Consider the following 22,192-nt stretch of genomic DNA (forward strand, 5'->3'; position numbering starts at 1 on the left):
TGCCTCCGGGTTGAAGTGATTCTCCTGCCTCAGCCTCCCAAGTAGCTGGGATTACAGGTACATGCCACCACGCCTGGCTAATTTTTGTATTTTTAGTAGAGACACGGTTTCCAAGGCTGGTCTTGAACTCCTTAGACCTGTGCTGAGTAGCTCACACCTATAATCCCAGCCTCCCAAAGCGCTGGGATTACAGATGTGAGTTACTTAGCCCAGCTCTAAGTGTGTTTTGATGAATGGAACACTTCTTGTTGGGTTCCTCACAGTCAGCTATTAGCACACTAAAGAGCTGCAGAACTGAACAGAGAGAAGCTGTCTAGGAATCAGTAATAATAGAAACCAAACATTTGAGCACATCCTGTGTGCTCAGGCAGTAGAGTTTGCTCTTTACATAAATAACCTCAACCACTTCTTTCATTCCTACAGAAAAGGCACTTTTTAAATCCCTACTTTACAGACGGAGAACCTCCGGCTTGGAGGGAAGTTTCTTGGCTAAGGTCACACATCCAGGAAGCGGCTCTCAAACTGAATTTTCCCTGAGCCAGCTCTACTACCTTGGGGGAGAATTTTGTCCTTTCTTGCCTCTGTCACTAACTAGTTTTGTGATTTGGGGAAATGCATTCGTCCTGGAGAAGGCTGGCCTAACCCTCTGCTTCCCAGATGCCTCTAATTCTCTTCCAGATCCCCACCATCCTGGTTCACAAGTAGAAATAAAACATTCTAACTAGCAGTAGCCCCAGGGCCGAACGTCTCAGACAAACAGCTCTAGAAGTTAAATAAACAAGCAGAAATGCCACATACGCTTGGACATAGCCCAGCCTGCTCCCATGCAAAATCTTCCTTCTTTTTCCCACCCTGAGCAGCTGGCACAGGGGCCGGTACAATGCCATCAAGCAAAGTTCAGGAGGCTAAAGAAACACATGGTGAGGAAGTACATTCGGCCCCAGGCCAGCAGAACAATGTGGCCTCTGTCTTCTGTTCTGGCTTCTCTGGTCTTGTCACATCTTCACAGACCACGAACAAAGAGATTTGAGCTGGCTGAGCCACCCTCGTTCTCCCACATCACCCCATTCACTTCCTCCTGCCGCCACCCGCTCTCAGCAATGAAAGTCCACCATTGTCAGGTACGCTCCGAGGAAAGTGTGCAATGAGGATGGAGAACTGGGAATAATAAGGAGGCCTTTTCTCTGCAGCAGTAGAGTGAGTCTGGAGCCCTAGTTCTAAATTCTGACTCTGACACCGAATGGCTGTACAGATTGGGGCGCTGAGATTTAAATCTCAGTTTCTGCACTTGGAAGATGAGATTAATAATAACCTCAGAATGCTCCTGTGAAAACCAAGAGAGAGAATGTACATGAATGCCATGGGTAAATCCCAGAGTATGGCTTCCTGGCATATTTCCCTTGACAGCACTCTAAAGAAAGGATTAGATTTGCACAGTGATTTGGTTAAACAGGTAAAGAGGCCCAGAGGGAGTTTTCACTCCTCTGGGGTTCTGGTAGCCCTAGAGACTCCTGCCACTCCAGTCCTCTCTTGGCAACCCCCAGGACTGAGGGGTCAAAAAGTCATCGCACGTGGAACATTTGTGTGTCAAGGCACACCTCTCGAGAGGCTGCGTTGTAAACTTTCTTACAAATGTATGAATGGAATGGAACGATCACACTGATGTGAGTAAATCATTTTACCTCCCTTCACTCAATATCGCCTAATCACCGAGACCAAAATCACACAGTGGCACATTCGGACCAATGGTGAGAGTAGGGAGGCTTTTGGTTGCAAATATCAGAAAGCCTGATTGACCTTGGCTGTATGGCTCTTGCATAACAGGGAGACTGCAGTTAGTTACTGGTGTTTGCTTGGGATGTATCGACGCCAGAGCTTTGGAGTGGCGTCTTTGTAACTCCTTTGGAATTGCCCTTGTGGTTTGCTAAGGTGACCACAGAGTGCTCCAAAATGACATCCTCATACTGTTCAAGAGCAGGAAGCAGAATCTGGCTCCCTGTGCACCAACCTCCTATCAGGCAGGAAGAAGCAACCCAGAAGCCCCTAAGCAGACTCCCTTATATCTCATTGACCACAGCTAGGTCACACGCACATTCTTGGCTGAGAGGAAGACAGACAGGGAGATGGGAGGATTTTCTTTTTTGAGGAGTCAATTAGTAGCATTTGACTAAAGCCACACAAAGCATTTCTGTTATAACTTAAAAAGAAAAACAAGTTTCATTTCTGGATATTATCCAAACAGACTTCCAATTATTCAAATGTAATAAACAAAATTTTAAAAAAAGAGGATCTGCAGTTTCTACAACACCTGCCAACCCTCTGCAGACATTTGGCAGCTTGGTTTATGACAGTTTGCTCAGACTTCTTAAAATAGGAATTCCCACTTTCTCCCATGAAAGTTCTGGGATTCTTTCAAATGTCTCAGGTCTTAAGTCCAAGAGCTCCCTTATAAATTGCCTCTTCGCCCTCGTGCTTTGACTCTACTGTCACGCTGATCACTTCACATAGAGACTTCGCATACATTTACAACCCAACATCTTGGAAAGTAGTCTTTAAAATATGAAGTGGTATTTTTTTGTGATTTTAAAGTGTAAAAGATATCAATATTGAAACCAATAAAAATATTAAAATACAGTTTAATGTTATCATGGGCATGGATTAATCAAACAGTCCTCGCTCATAATGAAAACCAGCATTCTTCTTCCCCTTCCAATCCTGCTTCTAGAATCAGTCATTTTCAACTCCTTTTGCTTTTTCTATATTTCTACATTGCACGCTTAAGCTGCTGCTTTTCACTTTTTTATTTTAGACCTCATCTGTTGGCACTCTCCCATGCAAACGGAGGATTTGACTCCCTCGCATTCTCGCACCTATTTTTCTCCTCCACCCATCCTCTCCATGGAGTTACGTCACTTTCCTTTTTTAATAAATGTTCCTTTTTACATTGCATTCCGTTCTTGTTTTGCTGTTGTAAAATTTTCTCTTATCTTTCCAAAAATATCAATTACCATTTCTGAAGTTCTCTCCTGCTGTCTCCATCTCTCCCATGTTCCTTGTTTGGTAGATTCTCTCCTGTTGAAGCCTTTCTTGAAATGTCTGGTGATTCCTGGATGAGCGTTACTGTCACTAAAAGCTGAGCGGCAGCTCTGTGTGAAGACCGTTGGTGACCTTTGCTATGGTGTGGCAGATGGGGACCTACAGAAATTGGAATCTTGCAGGTCTTCTCTCTTCTGTAGGTCGGTTTCCCCAGAATGGAACCCTCCAATCTCCCATTGGAGGAATATAAAACTGGCTGCCTAGGATCATGGGAACCTACGTGGGAAGGGGACTAAGGAATTTACCATCTAATAGGAAGTACTTTACTTTAAGAGTACTGCTTTAAGAGTACTTCACCACCCCAACCCCCTCGGTTGAGCCTGGAGTCCCAGAGCTCAGAGGTTCCTAGAATTTCCAAGAGCAAAGCTCCTGTGCCTATCCAGGTAGGGGTGACCATCATGCTCCAGGAACTAGGGCAGGGAATCTGAAAGCCTGACTGCTGCTTCAAGGGACTTCCCACTCCTCTCTCTGGATTCGGTTCCCTCCACCCCCAACCTTCAGAGATAGGTGGTGCCTTCCACAGCTCGGCTTCTCCTGGGTTCTGCAGTAGGAATCAGCTTACTCCTTACTGGACTTTCCCTTTCAATTCTCCCTGGCAGTAAGTTTCTGCCTGTTCTGCACTGCCAGGTCAGTTTCCACTTGTCCATCTGTTTTCCATTTTGCAAAGTAGTGTTGACATCACTTTCTCCTCTTACTCCTCTCCTGTTTCCTTTGGGACTTCCTTACTTTTGACCATTTTTATTCCTTTATTCAGTGGAGTTTCAGGAAGGAATAAATAAGCCATTCAATTTATGATGTTTAACTGAAAGTAATGAATGTTTAATTTTTAAGTGTCTGATTTTAGCTCAGCATATGCCCCCCTACCTATCTGTGTGTGTGTGTGTGTGTGTTGTGTGTGTGCTTGCATTTTGAGAGACAAGACAAAATTTTTTGTCTTAGGTGAGAGAAAGACTACACTTTCCAGCTTCCTTGCAGCTTGCTGTGCCATGTGGCTAAGTTCAGGCTAACATAATGAACGTGGAAGTGGTGTGTGCCACTTCTGAGCCTCGGCCTTAACACACAACTCTGTGCTTCTCTGGTCCTCTCCTTCCGTTTTCCCCATGAGCTGCAAGGTGGATGTGGTAGCAGCCAGCTTCAGCTCTACAGACAAAGACAACACTCTAGGGGCTGGTGAACAACAGGATGGAAAGAACTTGGATCTTTGAATGAACACATGAAGCAGAGCCACCCACCATCCTGGACCATCCACCTCCAGACTGTTAGGTGAGAAAGAAATCAGCTTCTTGGTCAGGCCTCTGTAGTTCGAGGTTTTCTTGCAGCTGAGCCTGTGCTTTCATGCAGCTCTGTTCAATGGTTCCCAAAGTGAGTCTATGGCTAAGCTGCATTTCGATTGCCTGGGGCGATTAAAACATTTACAGAATCCCAAATCCCACTCTCAGAGACTCTGATTCACTCAGCCTGGGGTACGGTGCAGGAATCTTTTCTTTTCTTAACTACCTAGATTTTTCTGATACATTGCCAAGATTACGAAGCACTGACCTTGTCCAACTTACTAAAAGACGTTTTCTTTACATTCCCACAATTTTCTCCTTCTGCATTCATTTTCTCTCCGTTCTATATTCTCTTCCCGACCTTTTGTTGAAAGTCAAATGGAGACAATTGTTTTTGTTTTTCCAGAATCATTTCACCCTGAATTTTCCTTTGGGGAACCACTTATTTTCTATCCTCAGTCTACATAGTTCAGACAAACCAGCCATCCTCATCATACCCCCGGCTCTTGAGAGCACACTCAACCACACAGCGTACGCCAGGGCAATCAACATATTCCAACCTCTTGACCTTACTGATGGTTCATAGATGGGTAAGTCAGTTTAATGAGACCCAATACTAGGGAAAAGGAAAGCTATTTTTCTCCAGGGAATGCTGCCCTCGTGGGATGTGTGCTTGCAGCAGCTGCTTACACCAGAAATACGGTGCAAGATTGCATTCTGATGATGTCATTTGTTATTTATTTATTTATTTATTTATCGAGACTGAGTTTTGCTCATCACCCAGCCTGGAGTGCAATGGCATGATATCGCTCACTGCAACCTCTGCCTCCTAGGTTCAAGCGATTCTTTTGCCTCAGGCTCCCAAGTAGCTGGGATTACAGGTGTGAGCCACTACACCTGGCTAATTTTTTTGTATTTTTAGTAGAGATGGGGTTTCACCATTTTGGCCAGGCTGGTCTCGAAATCCTGACCTCAGATGATCACTTGCCTTAGCTTTCCAAAGTGCTGGGATTACAGGTGTGAGCCATCACACTCAGCCCTGATGATAGCATTTGAGGATCTGGATCCATGCTTGAACCCCTAGACTTCTCAGCTATGTAACTCAATCAGTTTATTTTCTTAAGAAGGAGAATGTCCTGCCTATTAAGTATATATATGTGTAGTTTATTTATAATGTTGTATTATTTTATTATAATTATATATATATGTATATAGCTTATATATAATATATAATTTATACACCTATACATACATACATTGTAATTATAAAATTAACTGTGAAGTTCAAAACAACAAATTTCTAAGTAAATGAACAGGTAATATTTTAAAGATATTTTCAAAAAGAATGATCATAGATCAACATATCTAATATATTACTCTTCTGTTTTAAATGTATTTAGGACCAGATCTGGTGGTTCACATCTGTAATCCCAGTCCTTTGGGAAGCCAAGAAGGGAGAATTGCTCGACACCAGCAGCTTGAGACCAGCTTGAGCCACATAGCCAGACCCCATCGCTACAAAAAAATTTTAAATTAGCCAGATGTGGTGGTGTGTGTTTGTAGTCTCAGCTACTCCAGAGGTTGAAGCAGGAGGATTGCTTAAGCCCAGGGGTTCAAGGTTTCAGTGAGCTATGATCATGCCATTGTACTCTAGCCCGGGAAACACAGTGAGACCCTGTCTCTGAATAAATATATCTAGGGTATTTTCATCTCTGAATTTTCAAAAAGCTTGTGCAAACAGAACTTTGAGGAATTATGCAAATGTCTGTGATACAGTGCCAATTTTCTGGTTACAGTACTAGACTGTATTCTAGCGTTTTCTCAGGTCAGATCTGATCTAGTTTTGCAAGCACTATAAGACAACTTAAAACAAAGATGTAAAATACATTAGGCCTCCTGTCCCAGGAGATCAGCAATACAGATTTTTGGTGTTAAAGGTATTTGGTCAGCTTTAATTTGCTCATGATAAACAACATGATTTAGAAGCAGGCTTTTCTTGTGGCTCTGAGGAAAATTAAAGTGGATCTGATAGATTGAGCTTGTCATCACTTTCCAATATCCTACATTCAAGGCACAGAACCTGAATGCGGCAGTACTGTGGATGGACCTCCCAAAGCCCTTCCTGCGCTCCTCTCACACGTGGGCGCACCGTGGCCCAAATCCAGTAGGCTGCTTACTTTTGTACAGCTGTGACCTAAGAATGGTTTTCACCTTTTTAGATGGTTGGAGAAAGATCAAAAGAAGAATAATATTTTATGAAAATCATATGAAATTCAAAATTCAGTGTTCCTAAATGGAATTTTATTGGAATACAGCCACATGTGCTCATTTATACATTATTGATGCTACTTTTGCACTATAATGGCAGTGTTTAGTCTTTGTAACAGAGACCAAAAGGCCTGCAGTGCCAAAACTGTTTATTATCTTGGTAGTTACAGAGAAAGATTGTTGACTCCTGTAATAGAGAATAAAAATTCAGATACTTTCTCAGCCATATTTGTAGCTGGGAGTGACCCACATGGCCCATTTCTGACAATGAGATGTGAAGAAAAGTCTGCAAGAGGGATTTTAGGAAAGAAGAGTAGTTCCTACATAAAGTAGAGCATGGCCAGGTGGGATTACATGGCTCAAGGCTGTAATCCAGCGCTTAGAGAGGCCAAGGAGGGTGGATCGCTTGAGCCCAGGAGTTTCAGGTTGGCCTGGGAAAAGTGTCAGAATCCTGTCTCTAAAAAAAAAAAAAATTTTTTTTAATTAGCCAGGTGTGGTGGTACATGCCTGTAGTCCCAGCTACTCAGGAGGCTGAGGTAGGAGGATCACTTGAGCCTGGGAGGTCAAGGGTACGGTGAGCCATGATCAACCAGTGCACTCAAGCCTGGGTGATAGAATGAGACCCTGTCTTGAAAATAAATAAATAAAGTAGGAAACTTTAATCTAGATGTGCTATCTGGAGCTGTGGTGACCGTTTTGCCACCATAATGAAACAAGCATGAGGTTGACAGCATTCCTATCTAGGATATACCTGGGTATGTTGGTCAAAGATCCAATGTTTCTTGTATCTGGAGTTGGAATTGATGTGAAGCCACGTTTAGTTTGTCTAAAGCTAGTCTCGACAGTAGTCACTGGGGAGAGAATAATTTAGACAGGTGCTTCCACTGGGCAACTCCATTTCTTCAGGAATTTGATTGTTGTCACCAACCACAAATTCCAGTTGAGGGGAGCTCAATCTCAGCCCAAATTAAATCTGCCGAGGTGCTTGGAGTAGGAGGGACATAAACACATGTATAAAAAGCTGTGTTTCAACATAAAATGTGCTCATTAACCGTGGCGAAGATGTAAACATATCAATAATTGCTAATGCCCACTACTCAGCGAATCTTTCTCTTTGTTGCAATTTGATAACTTTATTTGATGTATTTGGTGATTAGCAATTAGTTCTCATCCACATTGACTGTCTGTAGATTTTTGCAAATGGTAACACGTACATAGGTAGCCAAAGTATAGAGCTTCTTTGGTGAATCTTCATTCTCATTATGTTTTCTGGATAACCGCACACGGATTCGGTGTGGGACATTCCTTATTCCTCTGGCCCAGACAGCTTTGTTGAGCCTGGAATCAATGTGCGCATCCGGAGTTTCCATTTCTTTTTTGGCAGATTTTCGAATCTCTTTGAGTGCCCAAGGGGCACGCTTCTCGAAGCCCACTCCGTGAATGTGCTCGTGAAGGCTGATGGTGTATTCTCAGGTCACCACCTCATTGGTGGCAGAATGGCCCTTTTTCTTCTCACCGCCCTTATTTGCGGGAGCCATTCTGCGAGGTCTACGTTGGAAAGGAAGCTTTTTTTTTATTTTTTTATTTTTTTGAGATGGAGTCTCACTCTGTCATCCAGGCTGCAGTGCAGTGGCACAATCTCGGCTGACTGCAACCTCAGCCTTCTGGATTCAAGTGATTCTCCTGCCTCAGCCTCCCTAGTAGCTGGGATTACAGATGTGCCACCACACCTGGCTAATTTTTGTTTTTTTAGTAGAAACAGGGTTTCACCATGTTGGCCAGACTTGTCTTGAGCTCCGGACCTTAGGTGATCCACCCACCTGGGCCTCCCAAACTGCTGGAATTACAGGCCTGAACCACCATGCCTGGCCTACTCAGTGAATCTTTCCTATAGGAGAGATAATTTTATTATTGCAAGTGAATACTTAATAGGTCTTGATTGTTAAGTTTTGTAGCAGCAATTTAGATCATGAAATCTCTAGCAGAGACATTCCATCCATAGTCTTTTTGGGAACAAGACATAAATAAATAAGATTTTGATATGTATATTTTTAACAACTAAAAGGCTGAACAAAATAAAAACTTAGAGTAAATGCTATGTAAAGATTTGAGCATTTCCTTACATTTCATACCTTTAATTATACCTTGAGTTTCAAAAGCCACAGGGTCTAGGCCCACCTTCATTAAAAATATGTTAGAAATCCACTATAGGAAAAGTTTTCTCCCTGCAGAAAGAGAAACGGAAGCACAGAAAAGATGGTCACGATCACAGAAAAACCCTTCCTGTGGAGCTCAGACTCTTAGGGAGTAGTCACTTTTGTTAGTTTTAAAGCCATTCAGACAAGACAGTGCATTAAGGGAAACTCACAGCAAAATCTCACCCAAACATATGGAGACCTTCTAGAGCCTTAAGCCGTCATTCACACTTCATTCCCAGTAGCTGGGAAATTTCAGGGCATCATAGGTTATACAGCTAAGTTGGAATTTGTAGTTTTCCAAAAATTAGTTTAAAAGCTGCCTTCTGGAACATTAAAAAAAATGTCTCCAGGCCAGGCATGGTGGCTCACACCTGTAATCCAAGCACTTTGAAAGATCAAGGAAAGTGGATCACTTGAGCTCAAAACCCCATCTCTACTAAAAATACAAAAATTAGCTGGGCCTAGTGTGCACACCTATAACCCCAGCTACTTGGGAGGCTGAGGTGGGAGGATCACTTGGGCCCAGGAGGCAGAGGTTGCAGTAGGCCATGACAGAACCACTGCAGTCCAGCCTGGGTGACAGAGTAAGACCCCATCGCCACACACACACAAAAATGTCTTCCTACCATCCCTTCCAAAGGTAGAGAGAGCTGCTAGCTAGGCTCTAGATACCAGGGTTGTGCAGTATTCTTTGCCTAGGTTGACTCATTTGCCTAGGAGCCTACTTTGCCTGGGACTGAGGAGGTTTCTACTGAGGCAGGAGAGAAGTAGGACTTGTTTTCTGTGCATCGGTCAGGATTCCCATGGATCAAAACAGGATGTAGCAATCAGCCAAAACCATCTAAAATCAAGATGGCAAAGAAAAGCACCTCTAGTTGCTCTCACTGCTCATTGTACACAATTGCAATTCATCAGCATGCTAAAAGACACACCTACCAGAGCCATGACAGTTTAGAAATGCCATGGAAATGCCCAGAATTCACCTTATATGGTTGGAAGAACCCTTGGTTCCAGGAACTCCACACCCCTTTTTTGGAAAATTCATGAATATCACGCCCCTCCTGTAGCATATAATTAAGGAGTAGCTGTCAGTGTAGCTAGCCAGCAATCCACAAGGGCCACTCTGCCTATGGGTAGCCCTGCTCTGTCCCTGGAGCAGCCATTTTTACTCTGTTATCTTGCTCTCAAATTATTTCCTGTATAAAACTGAGAACCCCCCTGGGCTGAGCCCCAGTTTTGGGGTGTGCATACATCACTAGGACAGGAGCTTTTACTACTAAACCAGGAAAGTCTCAAGCAAACAGCGACAAGTTGGTCAGCCTGTCTGACTCCTGGGCTTGAGCTTTCCCTTAGTGCCCACCTAAATCTTCCTCATCCTTGCATGCCCAAGTCAATTCCGTCCCCGCCGTGACTCCCTTCCAGATCCCTCAGCCAGAACGAATCTCTCCACATGCCCAAAGCACTGGGTTGGTATTGCTCTTTTGACACTGGCTTTACTCTCTCTCCTATGAGATGCTTCTCGAAGTGTGAGCCCTGAGAGGGCAGCACACACGTTCATGCCTCGGCTCTTTTCACCAAGTCAGTGCTTGATCACAATTTTCCATCACACACTGGGAGGATGCACTAAAGCACTGGGCCCTGTGCTGCATCCAGGCTTCTTACTCACTTATTTTGAGTCATGGTCTTGTTCTGTTGCCTAGGCTGGAGTGCAGTGGTATGATCATAGCTCACTGCAGCCTCAATGGCATGGACTCAAGTGATTCTCCCACCTCAACCTCCCAAGTAGCTGAGATCACAGGCATGCACCACCATGCATGGCTAATTTTTAAAATTACTTGTAGAGATGGGGTCTTGCCATCTTGTTCAGGCTGGTCTCAAACTCTTGTCCTTAAGCAATCCTCTCACCTTGGTCTCCCAAAGTGCTGGGATTACTGCACCTGCCAGGATGTCTTAATTTTTTTTTTTTTTTTTTGAGATAGGGGCTTGCTCTGTCATCTAGGCTGGAGTGCAGTGGCACAATCTTGGCTCCCTGTAACCTCTGCCTCCCAGATTCAAGTGATTCTCATGCCTCAGCCTCCTGAGCAGCTAGTATTACATGTGCCTGCCATGGCACGTGGCTAATTTTTATATTTAGTAGAGATGGGGTTTCCCCATGTTATTAGTCAGGCTGGTCTTGAACTCCTGACCTCAAGTGATCCACCAACCTCCCAAAGTGCTGGGATTACAGGAGCAAGCCACCATGCCCAGCCTGGACTTCTTAGTGTTTACTGGCATAAACACACTGTACAGCCTGGGCCTCTGTGAGAATCTCTGAATCATGGAGAGATGCAGGAAATTCCAATTTAATTTAGTAACCACAAACAAAGCTGAAAGTCATTCTTCAGTGGATTCTTGCCAAATAATTCTGGCAAAGAAATAATCCTGATGCAACTGAGAGAATTAGCAGAAAACACATTACATACCCCTGATAGGGTATCAGACGAAAGTCATTGCAACCACATGTTTTCAAAATCTAGAGCCCAGAGCAAAGAGAAATCACAAGCAAGATGGAAGAGAAATTGCTCCTTTGAAATAATGGTGGCCCTGAGGCAGTTTCTAAGCCTATCAAGATGTCGAAAGGGAAATAATCTCTGCAATAAAGGCAGTCCAAAAAGATGTCGTAAAGGCTTCCGTGAGACCCAAAAGTTTACGATCAATGGTTCCTTATGAAGAGTGTTTTCTCTGGCCACAATCACCATTTGGGCACACTGCTTTGCATAAGCTTTGTCATCTAAATGTCTAAACTCAGTGACTGAAGTCAGGTCATCTTGATGGTTTGTTTCATAGAACCCTCTACAATAACAGTGGAAACATGTAGCTCTAAAGGTCACCTTGCCTATGCAGATCTGAACAAAGCAATTTTACTATTCTGTTTTCACTTGACTATTTGAAGTTGCTATATCACCCATCAACTTGTCATTGTATTTGAGGGGGAGGGAATGGACTTTAAAAGTCTCTCATAATTTCAGCTACCATCTTCAGCTGTCTAGCATTCTAGGTAAGAGGTAGAGAATTCATAACAGCAATCAGGTAAATAATAAAAATACTTATGATAGTAGTCTCATAGGGCTAGCAGAGTTTGAACTTCTGGTATGGTTTGGCTGTGTCCCCACTCAAATCTCATCTTGAATAGCTCCCATAATTCCCATGTGTCATGGGAGGAACCCAGTGGGAGATAATTGAATCATTGGGTGGGTTTTCCCATGCTGTTCATTTTAGTGAATAAGTCTTATGAGATCTGATGGTTTTATAAAGGGCAGTTCCCCTGCACATGCTCTCTTGCCCACCACCATGTAAGATGTGCCTTTGCTCCTCCTTCATCTTCTGCCATGATTGTGAGGCCTCCCCAGCCATGTGAAACTGTGAGTCCATTAAACTTATTTTTCTTTGCAAATTACCCAGACTTGGCTATTTCTTTATAGCAGTATGAAAATGGACTAATACAGTAAACTGGTAGTGAGTAATGAGGCATTGTTATAAAGATACCTGAAAATGTGGAAGCAACTTTGGAATTGGGTAACAGGCAGGGGCTGGAACAATTTGGAAGGCTCAGAAGAAGATAGGAAAATGTGGGAAAGTTTGGAACTTCCTAGAGACTTGTTGAATGGCTTTGACCAAAATGCTGATAGTGATATGGACAATAAATCTCAGGCTGAGGTGGTCTCAGATAGAGATAAGGAACTTGGGAACTTGAGTAAAGTTCACTCTTGTTATGCAAAATGACTGGCAGCATTTTGCCCCTGCCCTAGAGGTCTGCGGAACTTTAACTTGAGAGAGATAATTAAGGGTATGTGGTGTAGGAAATTTCTAAGCAGCAAAGTGTTCAAGAGGAAGCAGACCATAAAAGTTCAGAAAATTTGCAGCCTGACAATACGATAGAAAAGAAAAACCCATTTTCTAAGGTGAAATTCAAGCGGGCTGCAGACATTTACATAAATAATGAGAAGCCAAATGCTAATCACTAAGACAATGAGGAAAATGTCTCCAAGACATGTCAGAGGTCTTCACAGCAGCCCCTCCCATCACAGACCTGAAGGCCTAGGAGGAACAAATGGTTTCATGGGCTGGGAAACCTTGCTGCTTTGTGCAGTCTTGGGACTGGGCACCCTGTGTCCCAGCCATGGCTAAAAGAGCACAATGTACAGCTCAGATCATTGCTTCACAGGGTGCAAGCCCCAGCCCTTGGTGGCTTCCATGTGGTGTTGAAACTGTGGGCACACAGAAGTCAAGAACTGAGGTTTAGGAACTTCCACCTAGATTTCAGAAGATATATGGAAATACCTGATGTCCAGGTATAAATTTGCTGCAGGCATAGAGCCCTCATGTAGAACCTTGTTAGGGCAGTGCATAAGGGAAATGTGGGGTTGGCATGCCCACACCAGTTCTTCACTGGAGCACTGCTTAGTGGAGCTGTGATAAGAGGGCCACCATCCTCCAGACCCCAGAATGGTAGATCCACCAACAGCTTGCACAGTGCACTTGGAAAAGCTGCAGACACTATGTCAGGCCATGAAAGCAGCCAGGAGGGGACAGGGTTGTACCCTGCAAAGACACAAGGGCAGAGGTTCCCAAGACTGTGGGAACCCACTTCTTGCATCAGTGTGACCTGGATGTGAGACATGGAATCAAAGGAAATTGTTTGGGAGCTTTAAGGTCCAGCCAACTGCCCTGAATTTCATGGGGCCTGTAGCCCCTTTGTTTTGGCCAATTTCTCCCATTTGGGATGAGTATATTTACCCAACACCTGTACCCCAGTGTATCTGGGAAGTAACTAACTTGCTTTTGATTTTACAGGCTCATAAGCAGAAGGGATTTGCCTTGTCTCAGATGAGACTTTGGATTGTGGAGTTTAGAGTTAATGCTGGAATCAGTTAAGACTTTGGGGAACTGTTGGGAAGGCATGATTGGTTTTGAAATGTGAGGACATGAGATTTGGGAGGGGCCAGGGGCAGAATGATATGGCTTGGCTGTGTCTCCACCCAAATCTAATCTTGGGAGGGACCCAGTGAGGGGTAACTGAATCATGGGATGGGTCTTTCCTGTACTGTTCTCATGATCTTGAATACGTCTCACAAGATCTAATGATTTTATAAAGAAGAGTTCCCCTACACATGCTCTCTTGCCTGCTGCCGTCTAAGACATGTCTTGCTTCCCCTTCATCTTCTGCCATGACTGTGAGGCCTTCCCAGCCATGTGGAACAGAGTCAATTAAAACCTCTTTTCTTTATAAATTACCCAGCTTTGGGTATGTCTGTATTAGCAACATGAGAACAGACTAATACAACTTCTAAAGCAGAAATCGTTCCTTCAGACTGCCAGGAAAGGACTAAAAAGAGGCTCTACCTTCCTTCAGAGGGATACGATTTCCAAGATAATATTTCATTCAGGCAGCACCAAGTGTGTTCCTATCATCCATGGCTGAAATGACCGTCCCCCAGGACAAGGACACACCATGCACTGGGATGTGAGAGACTCTTTAATAGAAAACGTAAAATGTTTAATAAGAAATGTATAATGATAGGTACCTTCCTCTCCTTGTCTCCTGTCCTTCCTCCTCAATACCATTTCATCTCTTCCTTTTCACCTCTTCCCGACTTTCCTGGTTCTTGACCTTACCTCTGAGAAAACACAACTTCTTGGTGCTTCTTGCAATTCAACTTTCCTCTTTCCCTCCTTCTCTTCCTTTTATTTTTCTTTATCCTGGATGATGGACAAAGCAGAAGCCAATGCCAAGAGGAAAAAAATACATAAGAGAAGCAGGTAGAAAAGGGAAGGTATGTGGGTTGATGTCTCATCAAAGGGTTCCCTGGCTGGAAACATTACCCATTGCCTCCAGAGCTCTCAGTGCCTATAGGCACAGGTATGCTTGTGACCTGGTTTGAAACAGCAAAATGTGTTGCTCTCCACAGAAATGTGCTAGAGACTCCCTAGGTCACATCCCCAGTGCCGCCATGTAATCATACACTAAGTTCAACCGACCATATCTTACTCAAAACATAAACAAAATTCATCTTTTTTGAGACAGTGTCTTGCTCTGTCACCCAGGCTGGAGTGCAGTGCATGATCTCTGCTCACCGCAACCTCTGCCTCCTGAGCTCAAGCCATCTTTCCACCTTTGCTTCCCAAGTAGCTGGGACTACAGGTGCACACCACCATACCCAGCTAAGTTTTGTATTTTTTGTAGAGAGAGGGTTTCTCCATGTTGCCCAGGCTGGTCTCAAACCGCTGAGCTCAAGCAGTTCTCCCATCTTAGCCTCCCAAAGTGCTGGGATTACAAGCATGAGCCATCACACCAAGCCCAAATTCAGCTTTCAAGGTATAATTCATTGCTAAATGAGACATATTTGCTGTTATTAATGATTTAAAATTTCCTTTGTTTTGGTATTATTTCAATAATAGTAACGAATCAGCATCACTATCTCTATCTAAATATGTAATGTATGAACCCTATATAACATATAAACCCTTCTGTAAATCTTGTTACAATTCTTTGAGATGAATGAAAATTCTATATTCATAGATCCAATGTTATTTTTAAATTGTCAATTTGAAATTATAATTTATATGATTCTGTTCTTATATCATGAACCAACCTAAGATAAATTACACCATTCCTTTGCTTCAGCAGCACATAAAATATCAGTGCCATCCCAGCACTTTGGGAGGCCGAGGCAGGTGAATCACAAGGTCAAGAGATCGAGACCATCCTGGTCAACATGGTGAAACCCCGTCTCTACTAAAAATACAAAAAATCAGCTGGACATGGTGGCGCGTGCCTGTAATCCCAGCTACTCAGGAGGCTGAGGCAGGAGAATTGCCTGAACCTAGGAGGCGGAGGTTGCGGTGAGCCGAGATGGCGCCATTGCACTCCAGCCTGGGTAACAAAAGCAAAACTCCGTCTCAAAAAAAAAAAAAAAAATATCAATGCCAGGTCAAACTAAAGTTTAAATTTTCTTTACATCTAGAATTTTTTAAGATGTTGTTGGAGAACTGAAGAAGGCGCAGAGATTCTTTGTAAATTTGGAACATGTGGTCATCTTACGAGAAACATGTGTCAAGGTACTTAGAAACACACACCCTTAGTATGCACATGTAATAAAATGAATTTAAAGATAACAGTTTTGAAAAGCTATCTTTCCCCAGAAAATGCTCTATGTACCATAGTAATAGCTTCTAAAAATCAAGACTTTTGACTGCACAAGTTTTTTTTTTTAATTTTAATTTTGTTGAGGCAGTGTCTCCATCTGTTGCTGGCTGACTGCAACCTCCGCCTCCCAGGTTCAAACTATTCTCCTGCCTCAGCCTGCCAAGTAGCTGGGATTACAGGTGCCCACCACCACACCTAATTTTTGTATTTTTAGTAGAGATGGGGTTTCACCATATTAGCCAGGCTGGTTTCGAACCCCTGACCTCAGGTGATCTGCCCACCTCGGCCTTTCCAAGTGTTGGAATTGCAGGCGTCAGCCACTGTGCCTGGCCAGGCGTTCTTTGTAAACACTTAACTTTGACAACAAATATTAGTCCATTTATGAAACTTTCTGGCTTTGTCCTTTTAATAATGGGTATACCATTTTGCCATTATATAAAGGATCCCCAGGTGCTGTCCTTAGCGCTGAGGATGGCTGCTGTGCTCATTGGATTTTGGAAAAGAGGGCTGCTCAGAAATGGCTTTAGAATAGAATCACAACTTAGAGAAACCCAGAAAGAACCTTAGCCTTTCTGTCTCGTCCTCTCCTTTAATAGGTAAAGGGTATGCAGTTACTTACCCAGAATCTCACAGCAAACATCACTACCCTCAAGGCTTTTGGGTCCTATATCCAGAGCATGAGGCCTGGCCAGAGGACCTGGTATTACTCTGTCTGAGCCCCACTGCCTGCCATCAGGGGTGCTGCAAGCACAGTTTTTAACCCCTTGGAGCCCTAGCCTATAGAATAAAAACAGTACCAATCTCATAGGGCTATTTTAAGAGCTAAATGTCACAACATACATAAAATATTTAATCCTGTATCTGGCACCTCGTAGATGAACGGAAAATGTTGACTATTGTTTTATATGATAACATAATGCATAGTATTATGCTACAGTATAATGAAAATACTGGGAAAAATTAAAGTCAAGCAGTATTTTACACCATAATACAACAGCATGTTCTTTATCCAATAAAATACTTTAAAAAGAGGATGGAAAACACTGATCTCGATGATGAACACCAGAAAATCAAGGCAGAAGCTTTATCCTACAAAGTGCTGACATCCAAAGGGAGGCAACTTCATTCTTGACACAGAAAAGAATTTCGCTCTTAGCGTCTTTCATTATTTTGGCAAGTGCCTGACTCACTTGATTTTATACTACGGTTTTATTAAGATATAATTCACATATCATCCAATTTACCCACTTAAAATGAAGAACTTGGGTAGGGGTTAGAATATTCGCAGCACTGTGTAACCACGACTGTGATTTATTTTAGAACATTTTTCATTACTCCAAAAGAAACCCCACGCCATTAGCAGTAATTGACTTGATGTGTAATCTGCAATTCTTTTTACTAGTTTTTGAATATTTCTGAATCCTAGAAGCCTCTCTTGTTTTTCCAACCACATGAGACCATGGCAGCTGGTAGACTCACTTCCTCCTCCATCCGCAGTTCTTTCATTCCTGTCCACCTGCAGTTTTCAGTTAACCCTGCCCCTGCTTTCTGTTCTATTTTGTATTCCATCAGGAGAAGTTAAAGTGCCGACTCCTCACTCTGACAATTTGCAATACTCACAATTTCGCGCCAGTTCTCTCGCCAATATTCATCCCCAATCTAAATTAATTCAGCTTTGCCAAAGTGTGGGAGATGAAAAACATTCTATCCAGGTTAAAAACCACACTCATAACGTTATCATTCAGGCATAAAAACACATTTATTGGTCAAAACTTTTACAAATGGAAAGCTTTTATAAACACACTACATCACATCCCATGTAGAAAATATAAAAACTTCACAGTCTCCTATGAAGATTTTAACAAGTAATAAACTGTGTTATTCCATAGTTTTGAAGGATAAAAAGGAGGCAGCTTCTTAGATAAATTCCACCTCTTTTTGTTTAGGAAATTAAATTATTTCTCAGAAACGCATGACTAAATATCATTGTGATCCTGGATAAATTCCAGTAGCAATTTGATACATATAATTTGTGATTACATTATATATAATTTGTGATTTTATATATATATATAATTTGTGATATATACAGATATATAAAGCGTTTGTGTGTGTGTGTTTGTATATGCACGTATAGATACACACACATATGCCAAGAAAGTGAGACAATCATTTCAGCTCACCGCATTTCTGGAGGAACAGAAAAAAATGACAGAGGAAAAGGCAGAATTATCAGATAAACCTACACCTCCGATGAGACGTTATTGCCCTGACAGACAAAAGGCCAGGCAGAGACCATAAGATACAGGCAGAAGTGACCTTGAGGATCATTCACTCTTAACCCTATTTACATAGGAAAGAATGGAGCCCAGGTCACTTAGCCAGTTACTAAAAGATCAGAGGCTGAAGGACTGTCTAAAACAGAAGACCGGAGAGTACAAAAGAGTGGGGCAACCAGGTTCTCGTTCTCTGATTGTCCCTGCATCACTGCACACCCATACTGCAGGGTCTGGAATCCAACCAGAAAGATCTAAGGCTCCAAGTTGGTCTGGAAATGGAGTAGGAGAGAATTATGCAGCCCTTGGGAACAGCAGGAACATCAGGTTTATGTCTGTTCTCAAGAGAGCCTAAGATGATTCTTCACCAAAATCTAAGAGCTGCTTAAAAAAAAAAAAAAAAAAAGCAGCTGTGATAACCCAGCTGAATGAGGCTGGAGCCAGAATTGAGTCTGGGCTTAGCTCTGTCACTGAGGTGACAGAAGCTTGGCCTCCACCTCTGTTGAGTAACAGGATTGCTCTGGTCTGCTTTAATGATCACAGCACAACGGATAAAGATTTTTTTCTGGGTCTGTCAGTTGTCATGGGCATATGACACCTTGCCTTATTCACTCCTTCAATACATAAGGCTCTAGAGGCTAAACTTGTGGTTGAAAACTTGGACTTTGCCCAAGACACATCACCAAAATAGCTCTCACAAAAGAGAAAAATCAACAATGATGTATACCGGCCCCCAAAAAGAAAAATGTTCTCAGTGCCAGTAACATAGCTTGCTTCAGCCTTGTGTAATAATCCCTCACTTCAAGTGGATTTTTAATCACACTTTATTTTTTTTTGACACTTCTGTTTTATAGGAGGATTTTTAGGTTTATTAATCAGCAATCATGAACTAGCAGTACCGCCTGCTCAGTCTGGGTCAGGTAATACGAAGATGGAGTTATTTTTCATCTGCATGAAACTTCACTGGGGTTCAACCGCTTCATCGGCAGGAGGAATAATTAGGCAGATGGCGAAGTCCCTTCTAGTGCTAAAATTTGGCTTCTTTGGCACAATCCACAAGATTTCCAGGTTAGTGCACAAACATTCCCCAAGAAACTGCTAGAGACCACCTTTGTCTGGGTTAGGATCGAAATGCAAACAAGACCCAGATTCGGCTACTGAGGAAGTCATCATCCTATGGGCTAACATGGATTGAGATAAACTTTCTCCTTTTGCTATAAGACTGTAAGGCACTAAGCTGCAGGTGTTTGGTAAGGATTGACTATAACAACAAAAATATAAGACGCTAGAGAAATCCCTGTTTTTAATATAAAGAACTGCTCTGTGTTTGCTCTCCTAGAGAAACTAGAGCAACCGGCTGGTTATTTTAGAAGTCGCTCTGTTTTTCTCCCTTACAAAGATACACAAATTCTACTTGAAATAACTCCTCCAGCTCTACAAATAGACATTTGGCCATTTAGGTTAAAAAAAACAAATATGCTGTAATCCCGGCACTTTGGGAGGCCGAGGTGGGCGGATCACCTGAGGTCAGGAGTTTGAGACCAGACCAACATGGTGAAATCACCCCATCTCTACTAAAAATACAAAATTAGCCAGGCGTGGTGGCACATACCTGTAATCCCAGCTACTCGGGAGGCTAAGGCAGGAGAATCACTTGAACCCAGGAAGTAGAGTTTGCAGTGATCTGAAATCACACCATTGCACTCCAGCCTGGGCAACAAGAGTGAAACTCCATCTCAAAAAAAAAAAAAAACCAAAAACGACAAAAAAACCTACAAATATGAAAACCAGCTATCTTGGGCTACTGGAAAAAGCAGCCAATCAACAAATCTTGTCAATGGTATCTCTTGTCAGACGAAAAATGTAGAGCGAATGCACCCCAAAACCGTTTTCATCTTTATCACAAACTTTAGTAGGCTGCATCAGTGAGATGGTTGAAAGAAATGTAAAGTTACAGATGTGTGGACATTATGATCAGATTCCATCTCCATGTTTCTTATGATAGAAACGTACATTCTACGGAAAGCAAGGATTTCACTTTTAATCCTATGCATACAATAAAGGTTCACCCATCATCCCTAAAGTATACACATTTGGACTGTTTTCATAGTAGTTGCCAGGGATTTGCAGCAAAACATCTAGCATCATTTACTGTTCCCCTTTGAAAGGGCAAAGCTGGCTGTCCTTCATAAGCACTGAAGCTGCAACCTTCAATGTGAGCATAATAGACTTAGCTGGTCATCAACAATTTCATATGCTTCTAGCTGCAAGACAAAAGCAGTGACTCAGGCTGTACCCAGTATGCAATGCAAACACAGGGAAAAATGTCCAAATGAAACAGCATACATGCACGTTTTCCCAAGGAAATGTTTCTCTTACAGTGTTCCATGGTTATTTCTGTTATCATTGTTTGGCCTTGCTGTTTAAAAAAAAAAAATTATTTTTTTCGAGATGGAGTTTCTCTCTTGTCACCCAGGCTGTACCCAGGCTGGAGTGCAGTGGCGCAATCTCGGCTCACTGCAACCTCTGCCTCCAGGGTTCAAGTGATTCTCTTGCCTCAGCCTCCCGAGCAGCTGGGATTACAGGTGTGCACTACCACGCCCGGCTAATTTTTGTATTTTCAGTAGAGATGGGGTTTCACCATGTTGGCCCAGGCTGGTCTCAAACTCCTGGCCTCAGGTGATCCACCCACCTTGGTCTCCCAAAGTTCCAGGATTAGAGGCATGAGCCACTGTACCCAGCTGCTGTTTAAAATTTATGTCCAATTACCTAGTTGATGGGAACCTTTACAACGGAAGAGATCTCCATCAAACCATACTAGTGAATATGTCCAACAGTTGTCTGGTAGCAAAAATTCATATCAAAAAATTCATTTGCAATCTACAGGACTATGTGGAACTTACGGGTATGCTTTGCATACATGAATAGATTTCTGGCATGGCTGAATTAAGATCTCTAGATATTGCAATATGTAAAGAGATAACCCCATCATCCCCGTCCCCTACCAGGTGTAATGAAAATTACACTCCATTACACTGCCAAAATTACAGTTGCTTATGCCTAGACTTTTAATGGCAAAATTTTAGATAATTTCATGTGAGCAAACTTTTTTCACTTTTTAATGCCTCTGATTTACAAGCATGGGCTTTAACTGCCTGACAGATAATTCGGCTGATGTCGGGTGGTCAGCTTAGCCTCTCAATACTAAGTGTGAGATTAAAACTCATACCTCTGTGAAATCGCAAAGATGATGTGGCATGGGCTTTTAATAACCTGCTCCAAGGGGATACAACTCATGGTTTTTGTTTAGTTTGGTTTTGTTTTGTTTTGTGAAACGAGTCTTGCTCTGTCGCCAGGCTGGTGTGCAGTGGCGCGATCTCGGCTCGCTGTAATCTCTGCCTCCTGGGTTCAAGCAATTCCCCTCCCTCAGCTTCTCAAGTAGCTGGGACTACAGGTGCACACCACCATGGCTGGCTAGTTTTGTATATTTTAGTAGAGGTGGGGTTTCACCATGTTAGCCAGGCTGGTCTCGAATTCCTGACCTCAAGTGATCTGCCTACCTCGGCCTACCAAAGTGCTGGGATTATAGGCATGAGCCACCACGCCTGGCCCAACTCACAGGTTTTTAAAAATAAGTGAAAGGCCCTGCTTTGATCAAAATTGAAATAATTTCAAGCCCACGGGTCAGTGGACTCCTGGATTGCTCAACAAGGGTGAAATCAAACAGATTCTGGCCTAAAAAACTTCCTGTAGAACAACTGAGAAGTTTCTGGGTTGTGTGTGTGTGTGTGTGTGTGTGTGTGTGTGTGTGTGTGTTGGTGGGGGGGGGTGACATGCTTTCCTTCTTAAGGCATTACCCAGCATGATTGTGCTTTGCCGTGACTAAATCTCAATCTG

At 42.8% G+C, this 22,192-nt stretch overlaps 1 long non-coding RNA gene and 1 pseudogene across 1 annotated transcript in view; both read right to left on the reverse strand.

Moving 5' to 3' along the window:
* LOC116551725 overlaps window positions 1-9,192 on the reverse strand; it is a 32,294-nt gene extending 23,102 nt beyond the window's left edge. The window contains exon 1 of the long non-coding RNA XR_004269056.1: window positions 8,768-9,192. This is a non-coding gene — a long non-coding RNA (uncharacterized LOC116551725). The remainder of the gene's footprint in view (window positions 1-8,767) is intronic.
* On the reverse strand, window positions 7,753-8,238 carry LOC116551724 (annotated as a pseudogene).
* Window positions 9,193-22,192: the final 13,000 nt, after the last annotated feature.

The sequence above is a fragment of the Sapajus apella genome, unplaced genomic scaffold (genome assembly GCF_009761245.1).
Source record: "Sapajus apella isolate SASKATOON/1434 unplaced genomic scaffold, GSC_monkey_1.0 scaffold10, whole genome shotgun sequence".
Taxonomy (NCBI): domain Eukaryota; kingdom Metazoa; phylum Chordata; class Mammalia; order Primates; family Cebidae; genus Sapajus; species Sapajus apella.